The following is an 11,113-nucleotide window of genomic DNA, read 5'->3' as shown; positions in this document are numbered from 1 at the left end:
CTACTAAATCTCCATTTGCACTATTTGCCTATTTGCACTACTCTGCCTGGTTTACACTCAATGTCACTTACCCATTATATTGTATATTATATAGCTTTCTTGTTATATGTAAAATTGTATTTATTTAAATTTTTACTTTTTAATTATTTTACTTGCATTTTTTAATCACTTTTATATTTAAATATATTTAAATGTTCATTTGCTATTTATCTAGGGATTGAAGAGTAACGCAATTTCTATTCTCCGTATGTCCTGTACATGTGGCAGAATCGACAAATAAAGTTGACTTTGACTTTGACTTTGACTTATTCCAAGAAGATATCATGTCTCTCCCATATATAGAATATCTTACTGGAACCGACATGTTCCAGATATCACCTGGAAGACAGTCTGGATGATCCCATAAATATCTAATTGTGAACAAGGTGAAGGAAATCTCATATAAAATTCTTCATAAATGTTACCCAGCCAGTCACTATATGGTAACATTTAAAAGAGACATAAATACTAATTGAACTTTCTGTGGGGATCATCCAGAAACTGTGGCACATCTCTTTTGGTTCCTCTACACAGAGATTCTGGAAGAATTTAGCAGTTTTGTTATTGTCCATATTTTAAGGGAGTTTTCTTTACGATGGAAAATGTTTTATTCTTTTTCTTTAAGTTCCCCAGGAAGAATGATAAATGTTTTATTATAAAAAATTTGTTAATACTTTTAGCTATTTTATATCCATAAATGTAAGTTTATTAATAAAACACCATATTTCTGCCGTTTTATAAGGATATGAATTGTACATACAATCAATTTCAGACTCAACCAACAAAAAGCCTCTCAGAACAATATTTATATTGTAACAGTTGCTATTGTAATGCAGTGTATCACCACATGGCGGCGCCTCCTGTCTCACGACTGGTGTCACCCCCTTTTTGTTCTTCTTCGCACTCCTCCTGTAATGGATGCTCCCGTGTGTACGCGGACTAGTGTGCTCTTTAGTAATGTGTGGTAGAGGTAGCACTTTTATTTTTGATATTGTAAATAAATGAGTACTTTTTGGAAAGTCAGAAGCTGTTGCTCATTCGCTATCCACCTGCACACCTCCGCGGCTGGCTTCATCTCCACTGCACGTTACAACTGGCGCCCGAACTTTTTCCCCTTGGACTTCAGACGATTTTTGCATCCCGCCGAGGATTCTTCTCTTCTAGCACGTGAACTGTCTCGGAAATCCCCCCAGTTTTGCGGACGATCGGACGTTTTCTCCAGCCATGGCCGCAGCCTCAGCTCAGGTGGGACCCGACTAATTTCTGGATACCGTGGTGTGCCGCTGCTCCGCTTGGGAGAAAGAAAAAGAGAGAAGCTGACTCCGCGACGCGAATGGACTCCGTGGATTTGTTATTTGTTGTTGGTTTCGTCTTCTAAGGATTAATTCTTCTGTGGAGAGCCTGGACATGAACATTTCTGCTGGCTTTTCATTCCCCTTTCCCTCTGCTGAGACTGACTGTAGCACATGTAAGTGATAGCTTGGCCGACTACAACCGTTGGTGCTGGTCTTCGGCTCAGTATAACGAAACAACTTAAAACTAATCTTGCATTGAGCTCTAGTGTTGCAGACATGCTATTGTAATAACATGGTTCTGATCACTCCAGTCTAATTTTAGTTGTTGGGCGAAATTTTATATGTGGCTTTTCTAAATTTAATCTTGAACACATTTTTGCAGTTTTGTCTTTCTAGTCTGACCTAACTGACTCTTTTACTGCTATATCAATAACTGTGCTGTGAGCAATAAAGTTCGATTTAAAAAAAGGTACGTTCTAAACGAAGCTTCAGACGTCACTGATCACGTGACTCTGGCCAAACGAATCAAGCCTCGACACGGTGCTTCTGAAGCAGCGCGTTGATCTTTCTGACACACGCACCGGAGCGTCAGCTTCAAGCGGACCATCACTACGTCTCACATCTAAAGGTGTCAAGGTAACTTTGAACTGAGTTCAGTCAATCTGGAGTTTTTCCAAGTTTTCTGTTGCTCTCTGTGAGAGAAGAGCGTTAAAGGCGGGGCTCTCCAGAGTCCAGCAAAACAGGAAACCACAGCTGGGTGTGTGTAAGTGTGCAAACCAATAGAATGCATCGTGGTGGGGGGGGCATCACGGGCAAGAAAAAAATAAAATAATCGGTCGTACCCATGCTTCCCCGACGTCATGCCAGCGCATATTGGGAATTCGTAGGCACCGATCGGTTTTCTATCAGCCATTTGCTGGGAGTAAGGGCGCCCTCCGTTTGCGAGGTGCGCCTGCTGCTGGAGGCACAGGGAGGAGAGGGCGTGGCGGCGGGGAGTCTCTGGCTGGCTGGAGCGGCATCTAATAACCAACTCGCAAAACAAAATAAAAACAACAAACAGATATTATGATACAGACTTATAATCTGCACCGATGTTTTTTCTAAATTCTATAAAGTGAGCGCGAGAGCCCTCGGTGCGCCTGCGCGCTGCTGAAGTCAAAGTAAACTTTATTGTCATCTCCGCTACAGACAGTCCAGCATATAGAGAGACGAGACGACGAGGCTGCAGTTACAGCGGTGCAAGTAAACAAACAATAAATATAAGAAGAGTAAGAAAATAAATCTACACTTTAGGACTCGGGGTAAAGGATCAATAACAATTTAAATTTATAATTTACAGTTTGATGATTTAAAGTCTCACACAACCCGTCAAAAGGGGCGGGGCCGGCTGCTTCCAAGTAGAGCGCATTTCATTTATAATGATGTAAATCCAAGCCCATCATGGATTCACGATCTGAATCCTGGGTTGTGTGAAATCCCAGAAATCAACCTTAGACAAAGTGAATCTGTGAACTAAGGTGTAGGTCTGTTAGGTTAATTGTGCTGATCCTCGGGTTGGGGGATTTGTGTTTGTACTGGAGCGCAAAATTCAAACCAATGTTAGTTAATGTTAGGGCTGCACGATTTTGCATAAAATGAGAATCACGATTTTTTGGCTTAGAATTGAGATCATGATTCTCTCATAACAATAAATAAACATAAAACAACAAATGTCTCACGTTTTGTTGTTGCAGCAAAATGTTGTCCTGCTTGAAATTCCGTCTCCACCGTTGCTCGACGCTGCGTGTACAGAGCAGGTAGTGCAACAATAGAAAAATAGTTGCTGGACGGCACTGTGTAGCGTTTGTCTAGGGTGTTGATCGTTTTCCTAAATCCCTCGTTTTGCACAGTGTTGATGGAGCCATATCTTTGGTCAGGTGATAAGTGATAGCCTCCGTAATGTCTTTGTGCCTGCGGGAGTTTGACGTGTATAGGGAAGCGCTGTATAAGGTTCCCGTTATTGATGTTTGGGTGGTTGACCGGGACGGATTTTCTCCTGTCACTTTCTCGTCATCCCTGACGTGCTCTCCGTTGTTGTTTCCCTGCTAATTTTAGCATCACACGGCACAGCTTCTGTATCACGTGGTATAAGGCTCCGCCCTTGTCATTTGTTGAGCAGGAAGAGTGAGCGCTTGTTTTTATGCAGAGTACGTCCCGGATCAAAATGTGAAGTTTTACAAATCACCACTTCTTTAGTGAATATCATTTCAGTCTCAGACAATCTCGTTTCTCTTACAGAGGTTGAATGCACCTTCTGCGGATGGCGGTACCACACAGTGTGCGTGGACTTCCCCTGCACAGAAGGCAACTACAAATGCTGTGAATGCTAAATAAACAGAAACAAATGATCCCTGTTGTCTTTGCTTGATGATTGGTTTGAGTCTTGACAATCCACATTGCTGGCGTTGCATCTTTCAATGCCAGCAATGGCAGGTATCAGTGCTCAAACCTTTTGTGTTTGTTTCCAACAAGTTGCCCACCTCGGGAAACAAAAATGTGTTCTTTTACTTGTCAGATGAACATATGAGACACTTTGACTCTTCAGTGCAGTGTGGAGCCTAACAAAGATCTGTTTTGTGTCCCAGCTGATCAGCAGGAGGAGGAGAGTCTGACGGAGCAGCAGAGGAACATTTTCAGCTACTTGGACTCAGCTCAGCCACTACAGAGGAAACAATGAGCTCAACACAGAAGGTGACAGACAGAGCAGGACCATATGACCAAAGATATTTATCACCATATACATTTGAACATTTGAACACAGCTAACATTAACAGTGCAGTGGATCCTGCTTGTGCCGTGATGTTCAGGACTGCAAACCGAGCAGCATCACTGACTTTCAGCTTGTTGTGTTTGTGGATATATGACTGACTTTAATTATCCACAAAATCATCACATTCTCTGTCAGATGAAGGTCGACTATTGAACGGCGTATATTTTAAAGGCTTTAAAACCAAGTTAACGCTGAAAGTACAAACATCACTAATGTCACATAACTCTGCCGACAAGGCATAGCTATGGCTATGAAATGCTCTTTGTGTATCACTTCTTCATTATGAAAGATGTCATTAATGCACTAGTAATGTCTCATCTGGAGTATTGTTCAATCATTTGGTCAGCAGCTAATAAGACAGATCTTAACAGACTTCAGTTAGTCCAGAATAAGGCGTCCAGATTAGTGTGAAGATGTTCATACTATACTAATATTGATCAAATGCATAATAACCTTTCTTGGCTTCCTGTACAGGCTAAAATATTCTATGGCTTACTTGTAGTTCTAAAGAAAGCAATTCTGTTAAACACACCACATTTATTCTGCTCAGCTGCAGTATCCAGATGAAATACATCATCATATTACACAGTTTTCAACAAGCTGCAATTTAGTAAATGCTCGAGTTAAAAGTAACGTTTTGTAAAACTGTTACATTTAGAGCAACTTTTAAGTGGAATAAGTTGCCTTAAAAAATTAGAGAATTATTCAAAACTTCAATGAACACTTAAAAGCCGATTTACAGAGCTTTTAGTTGTTGTAAATATTGTAAGACATGATTTGTTTTTGAAATTTGTGTAATGTGCCTCAATGTTATTGATATTATTATTATTGATTGCTTATATTTGAACAATTGTGAAACCTCACTGTGGATGTAAGAGTGAAATTATGTGGATATCTTGAATCCACTTTATTGTGTAATATTTTATGTGAGTATTTGACGGAAGACGAGCAACATCTGTTGTGGAAGCTAACGGGGTTCCTTTAGAATAAACAAACATAGGATTTATTATCACTGAATAATTATGTATAAATCTATACAAATTATAGAAATATGTAATAGGAAACAACAAAATAATCTAAATTATAAAATAATGTGTGTGTGTGTGTGTGTGTGTGTGTGTGTGTGTGTGTGTGTACAATCAGGAGGGATGGGCATGATTTTAGTGTTTGAACAGTCATGAATTATCTTTAACAGCAGGTTGGATGTAATGTGTTAGAACTACCAGCAGGTGGGGATAAGAGCCCTTTAAGGTGTTTGGTGCCACGCTCCACCTTCAGGTTTAAAACTAGTGTTAATGGAGTTTGAAGGTTGAGTTTGTTCCACGACTGCATTTCACTCACTGCCTCTGTTTGTATCTCTGTCACTGCAGAACCAACATAGAGCCAGAAGTCAGCGCTCTCAGGAGGCCGACAAACCTCACAGAAGAAAGGGAGAGAAAAAACACACCTGTGACGAGTGTGGGAAGGGTTTTACTCTGAGGGCTAAACTAAAACAGCATCAGGTCATCCACACTGGAGAGAGACCGTTCAGCTGTGACTTGTGTGGAAAGTCTTTTTCCTTAAAGGGTTCCCTAAAAACACACCAACTCATCCACAGTGGAGTTAAAGCGTACAGCTGTGATCAGTGTGGCAGAGCTTTTACTCACAGTAGCAGCTTACAGAGGCATCTAGTTACCCACTCTGGAATTAAGGCATACAGCTGTGATCAGTGTGGCAGAGCTTTTACTCGCAGTAGCAGCTTACAGAGTCATCTAGTTACCCACTCTGGAATTAAGGCATACAGCTGTGATCAGTGTGGGATGGAGTTTACTCTGAAGGCTTCACTAAAACAGCATCAGGTCATCCACACTGGAGAGAGACCGTTCAGCTGTGACTTGTGTGGAAAGTCTTTTTCCTTGAAGGGTTCCCTAAAAAAACACCAGCTCATCCACAGTGGAGTTAAAGCGTACAGCTGTGATCAGTGTGGCAGAGCTTTTACTCGCAGTAGCCACTTACAGAGTCATCTAGTTACCCACTCTGGAATTAAGGCATACACCTGTGACATCTGTGGAAAAACTTTCAGCCGGAGAGAGAGCCGAAATACACACCTACGCATTCACACCAGACATGATGTGTACTGCTGTGAACAGTGTGGCAAACAGTTTACAACAGACGCACACTTACAACGACACATGTTTACCCACACTGAGGAGAAACCTTATCAATGTGACCTGTGTGAGAAGACTTTTAAAGCTCCACATCACCTGAGACAACACCAACAGATCCACACCAGAAAGAGACTCTACAAGTGCAGCTACTGTGAGGTATGTATTTATATTGTTATCTTGTCATTTTAGCCTGACTGTTTGGAACAACTCTGCTCATTAAACTGTGTTAGCATGTTAGCAATTCTACTGCATGGAAAAGCAGCTCTGAGTGATTATTCAGATTTTCCTTTCAGTTATGATTTTAGTATTACTGTTGTATTATGGTGGTAGTATTGTAGTTATTGCAGCCCAGTAAACTGAGTGTGTTAACTGAAACAGTCAAATGTAGTTGGACGTCTGCAGAGATGCTCTTTATTTCAGGCGACGTTCAGGATACAAATGTTGAAGGACTGACTTACACTGTCTTTGTGTCTTTGTTTAGAAGCAGAGCGACACAGATGGATCCAGTTCTCAACCCTGTCATCACTGTGGTGGTGGGAAAGACTTTCATTGTGACCTCTGTGGAAAAACTTTCAGTCAGCAAAAGACCCTAAAAGTACATCAACGTAGACACACTGGAGACAAACTGAAATACTGCAAAGAATGTGGGAGAAGCTTCACCACACCAAGTGAGTTAAAACGACATGAACTGATTCACAGTGGGGTTAAAAAGCACATCTGTGATCAGTGTGGGTCATCCTTCACCACTGCAGGTCAGCTTAAAACACACAAAGGAGTCCACACAGGAGAGAAACCACACAAGTGCAGACACTGTGAGAGAAGCTTCTCACAGTCACATAGTCGTAACATTCATGAACGTACACACATGGAAGGAAACTACAGCTGTGACCAGTGTGACAAGAGCTTCAGGAATCTCAGTTCATACTCTGCACACAAACGATCCCACGTTACTAATAAACTGTTTCACTGTTACCAATGTGCCCAAACATTCACCTCATTGTCTGCTCTGTGCAAACATCAGCGCGATCACTCAGGGCTGAAATCACTCCCATCACTGGATCACAGTGAATCTGAAGACACAGAAAGATCCTCTGGTTTCTGTGTCGGACTCAAAAAGCTTGAGATCAGGCTCCACAGAGTTCAGATAGAATCATTTAAACTTGTGTTGAACTGAACTGGTTGCTGGGCTGAACTTCTACATAATACAGATCTACATGGGATCTTCTTTTCTGTTGTTTTACTGAGTCAGTTTTGTCCTTTTTTCTCTGTCCTGGTTTTGCTCGTCTGTAAATGATTGAAACTCAGTCAAATAGTTCATTGTTCTCCAGCAAAACGTTTTGGAAACTCATGTTTAACCTTTAAAACTCTGACATGTTTTAGCACACAAGGCTTCATCGGGGAGTTCACTCATGATTGGACCATGAGAACAAAGGTTTTTAGTTCTTTCAAAGAGAGTCTTGGAGATGTTTGATGTTTCTGTTTTTCTGAAACCACCTGAAAGAAAAACTATTTTTCTTGCTTTATGTAGTGTGGAAGTTTTTAATGTTTCTTCATCTGTGATGTTCTTGAATGTGTTCACGTGAAGATGGTACAAATAAACTGTCCTTTCAGCTTTAGCTCCTAATTTATTCATTATTTATGGATGTAGCACAGCAGCCGTCTCTTGATTAACACATGGAGGGCTCGGGATCTGATGGTGTCGTCTCCCTAATTTGCCCACTCAGTAAATCTCACTCATGGCCAAGAAATTGAAATAAACCTTGTTTCCCTGCTGGATAGTGATCCACTGTAACTCTGCTCCTCCTTCCTGTTTAGGATTTCTGTGGCTGAAGTAAAATTCCCTCCATCCATCACTTATCCCAGCTAACCCAAAGTGAAATAAAGTTTTGCTCGTCTTAAAAAAGCTAAAAAACAAACTGTAGAAATGGTCGACTCAGTGACTTCATAAAATATTGAAGTGGTTCAGGTAGAGCCAGTTTTTAAATGACCATGAACACTGAGCGTATTGTATCTGTACAGCATGTTTTTCTATTAGACAGATTTGTAACAGAGGCCTTGCTCTCAGTAAGTTTGAAATCCTTTTCTGATTTCTTTTGTAATCTCTGATCTTTGTGTATCCTGCTCAGTTTGCATGCTGCCTGTAGGAGTTTCTGTCTTTGTATTTGAAGAGAATTCATTGAATATACTCAGCTGCTTCCCTTTGGTGCCTCACACATCACTGAAGTTTTTCAGTGTCCAGTTATTTGTTTTTAATAGCTGTTTGAATTCTCTGTATGTTTGACCCTGTAGACTGTTTAATGGACTGCTCGTCTTCCTGTTTGTAACCACTGCCTGTTTAGGACTAAAGATTTGGATTTTTGACTTTAACACAGCCTCTGCGTGTCGTCCCTTTGTGTCCTCGTCCTCTGTGAATGTGTCACAGATGTTTCCATGATAATAACACAGCTTTCCCACAGTGGCTTGCAGCAGCATTTATTCACAGCACATTTGAGAAAGGTTCAGATTAACTCGATGAGTTTATATTCAGAATGATTCTGACAGTGGGCCACTGTGAATTGTGATCTTTCATCAGGTCAATGTTTAAGTTCAGTATTTCAAAGCAGGAGCTATGAACAGTCATCATGTTGGCATTAGAATTATTATTATTAATCATTATTAATAATGTCGTTACTCATGTATAACTTTGATTAGTATACATGAATTTTATCAATAGTGAAAAATAATGAATAATTCATGTATAACTTTTATTGTGTTTTGTATATTAATTATATTTAAATAGAGATGTTGACCCTGTCTCTACAGTAGCATCAGTGTAACATACATTATTGGTCCAAGCTGTCATAAATGGGGAGCCTGATCCTTTATTATGAAAACATGACGAGTATTTTTCTTGTCAGTTGGGAAGAAGTTGGTCTTTTTTTCCTTCTTTTTGCTCAGTTTGTCTTTTCTTTGATAATTGAAACTCTGATCAAACCTACTCATGTTCACAGCATGTAAAAGCAGCTGACAGTCCGTGGCATTGTTGTTTGTAGAGGTGCAGTGTAGTGGGAGCATAAATCAAAAGAAAACAGTAACATTTATGTAATAAAACATCTGAATGAAAATGAACAGGCCCTTTATGAACTTCAAAGGGATCTGAAAACAACACTTTTTAAAAGAGTATCTTGGGGTGTAGGTGGTCAAAATAGAAAACTGAGCTGAGACTCTAAGTTCAATCCATCCATTGGTTTTTACTTAGGAGGAAGAAATGTCAGGCTGGTGCAGGCTGGTTAGGTGCATGTGGTTATCTTTACCTAAATGAGTTCACTTTGTGGCTGCCAGGTTGGGCAGAAGTACCTGTCCCCTGTTAGGCTTAGCAAGGTTCTCCAGGAGTTTCTCCATGGGTAGAGCTTCTAGCTCCTGCAGCACATCTGTGGCCGTGCAGGCTGCCACTTTCTTGGTTGCTCTTTTTACCCCACTGGTGGATGAGCTGCAATGGTCTCCATTTGTCCCATATGTGTTTACTTCTTCTTCTTCTTTTGCATATTAAACACATTATTCTGTTTCTATGTATTTGCTATGATTTGCTATTTGTTAAGTAACATTGCTTCACTCACTATGCCGGGTTTGTGTGTGGAAGCATTCAGTTGCTGGCAAATCAAACATTCTGCAAATGAAGCTGAATACTCAGTTACATGTTTCTTTACATTTTATTATGTTACAGATTAAGTCATTTGTTCTTACTTTGTTTGTCTTTTCAGTCTTCATGAGGGTCAGGTGTGGGGAAACGCCCGCCCGGCATTTCCTCATTTTAAAGTCCTGCTGATGTCACACATGACATCAGCAGGTCAAACCAAGTGGAGGGGTTTGTTTGTCCATAGAGATGCTTCCTTTTGTTTGTTTTAAGGTTTAAATGGATTTGTTGAATGTGTTTCTTTTCATCAATACTGCCATTTAGTTGTGTAAATGTGCATGTTAGAAGTGTGAAGAGGTTTTGTGTTTAGAAATTGTTAGCAGAGCTGCCCTGTGCAGCATTTATGGCATAATACTTTTAAGGGAGAATAAAAAGTCGACACATACATCTCATTCCTGACGGAGGACTCTACCACAACCCCTCTCCAGTCCATTCACAGAGTCATTGCATGATAAGACATGGATAGGATATGGGCGGGGCCTTTTACCGTCATTTTATTAAGGCACAAAGTACAAACACCTGTGGACACATAATCCAACACCCCCACTTGTACACAGGTTGGGGGGGGGAAAACAATCCTCCAAAAAAAACATCTTATATTCCAAACACGAATCCAGAGAATTTGTCTAACTTAGACTTTGAGACTGGTTTCGTCATCATATCTGCTACCATTGACTCAGTTGGACAGTAATCAATGAGCACTTTTCTTTCATGTACAGCTGACCTTATAAAATGATATTTCACATCAATGTGTTTACGTCTTTGTCTGTTCACTGGATTCTTTGACAAAGCGATTGTTCCCTGATTGTCCTCCAAAATCATAGGTATTTCATACTCAAACTCATCAAGATCTTGAATCAAATAAGTCAAATACATACATTCCTGAATTGTTGCTGCTAATGCCATGTATTCGGCTTCACAAGTTGATAATGCTGTAGTTGTCTGCTTTTTGGTTTTCCATGATGGTAAATGGCCTGCATTTGTATAGCGCTTTTCTAGTCCATAGGACCCCAAAGCGCTTTACACTACATTCAGTCATTCACCCATTCACACACACATTCACACACTGGCGATAGCAAGCTACATTGTAGCCACAGCTGCCCTGGGGCGCACTGACAGAGGCGAGGCTGCCGGACACAGGCGCCACCGG

At 40.6% G+C, this 11,113-nt stretch overlaps 1 long non-coding RNA gene across 1 annotated transcript; it reads left to right on the top strand.

The window, feature by feature from the left end:
- The first annotated feature begins 339 nt into the window (after window positions 1-339).
- Window positions 340-7,010, top strand: LOC143420752 (uncharacterized). Its single transcript, XR_013100466.1, has 4 exons — window positions 340-1,970; window positions 3,959-4,064; window positions 5,514-6,446; window positions 6,772-7,010. It is a non-coding gene; the product is annotated as an uncharacterized LOC143420752 (long non-coding RNA).
- The last annotated feature ends 4,103 nt before the right edge of the window (window positions 7,011-11,113 follow it).

The sequence above is a fragment of the Maylandia zebra genome, linkage group LG2 (assembly GCF_041146795.1).
Source record: "Maylandia zebra isolate NMK-2024a linkage group LG2, Mzebra_GT3a, whole genome shotgun sequence".
In the NCBI taxonomy this organism is placed as follows: domain Eukaryota; kingdom Metazoa; phylum Chordata; class Actinopteri; order Cichliformes; family Cichlidae; genus Maylandia; species Maylandia zebra.
The sequence above is the reverse complement of the archived record's forward strand: the minus strand, read 5'-3'. Positions and strand labels throughout refer to the sequence as shown.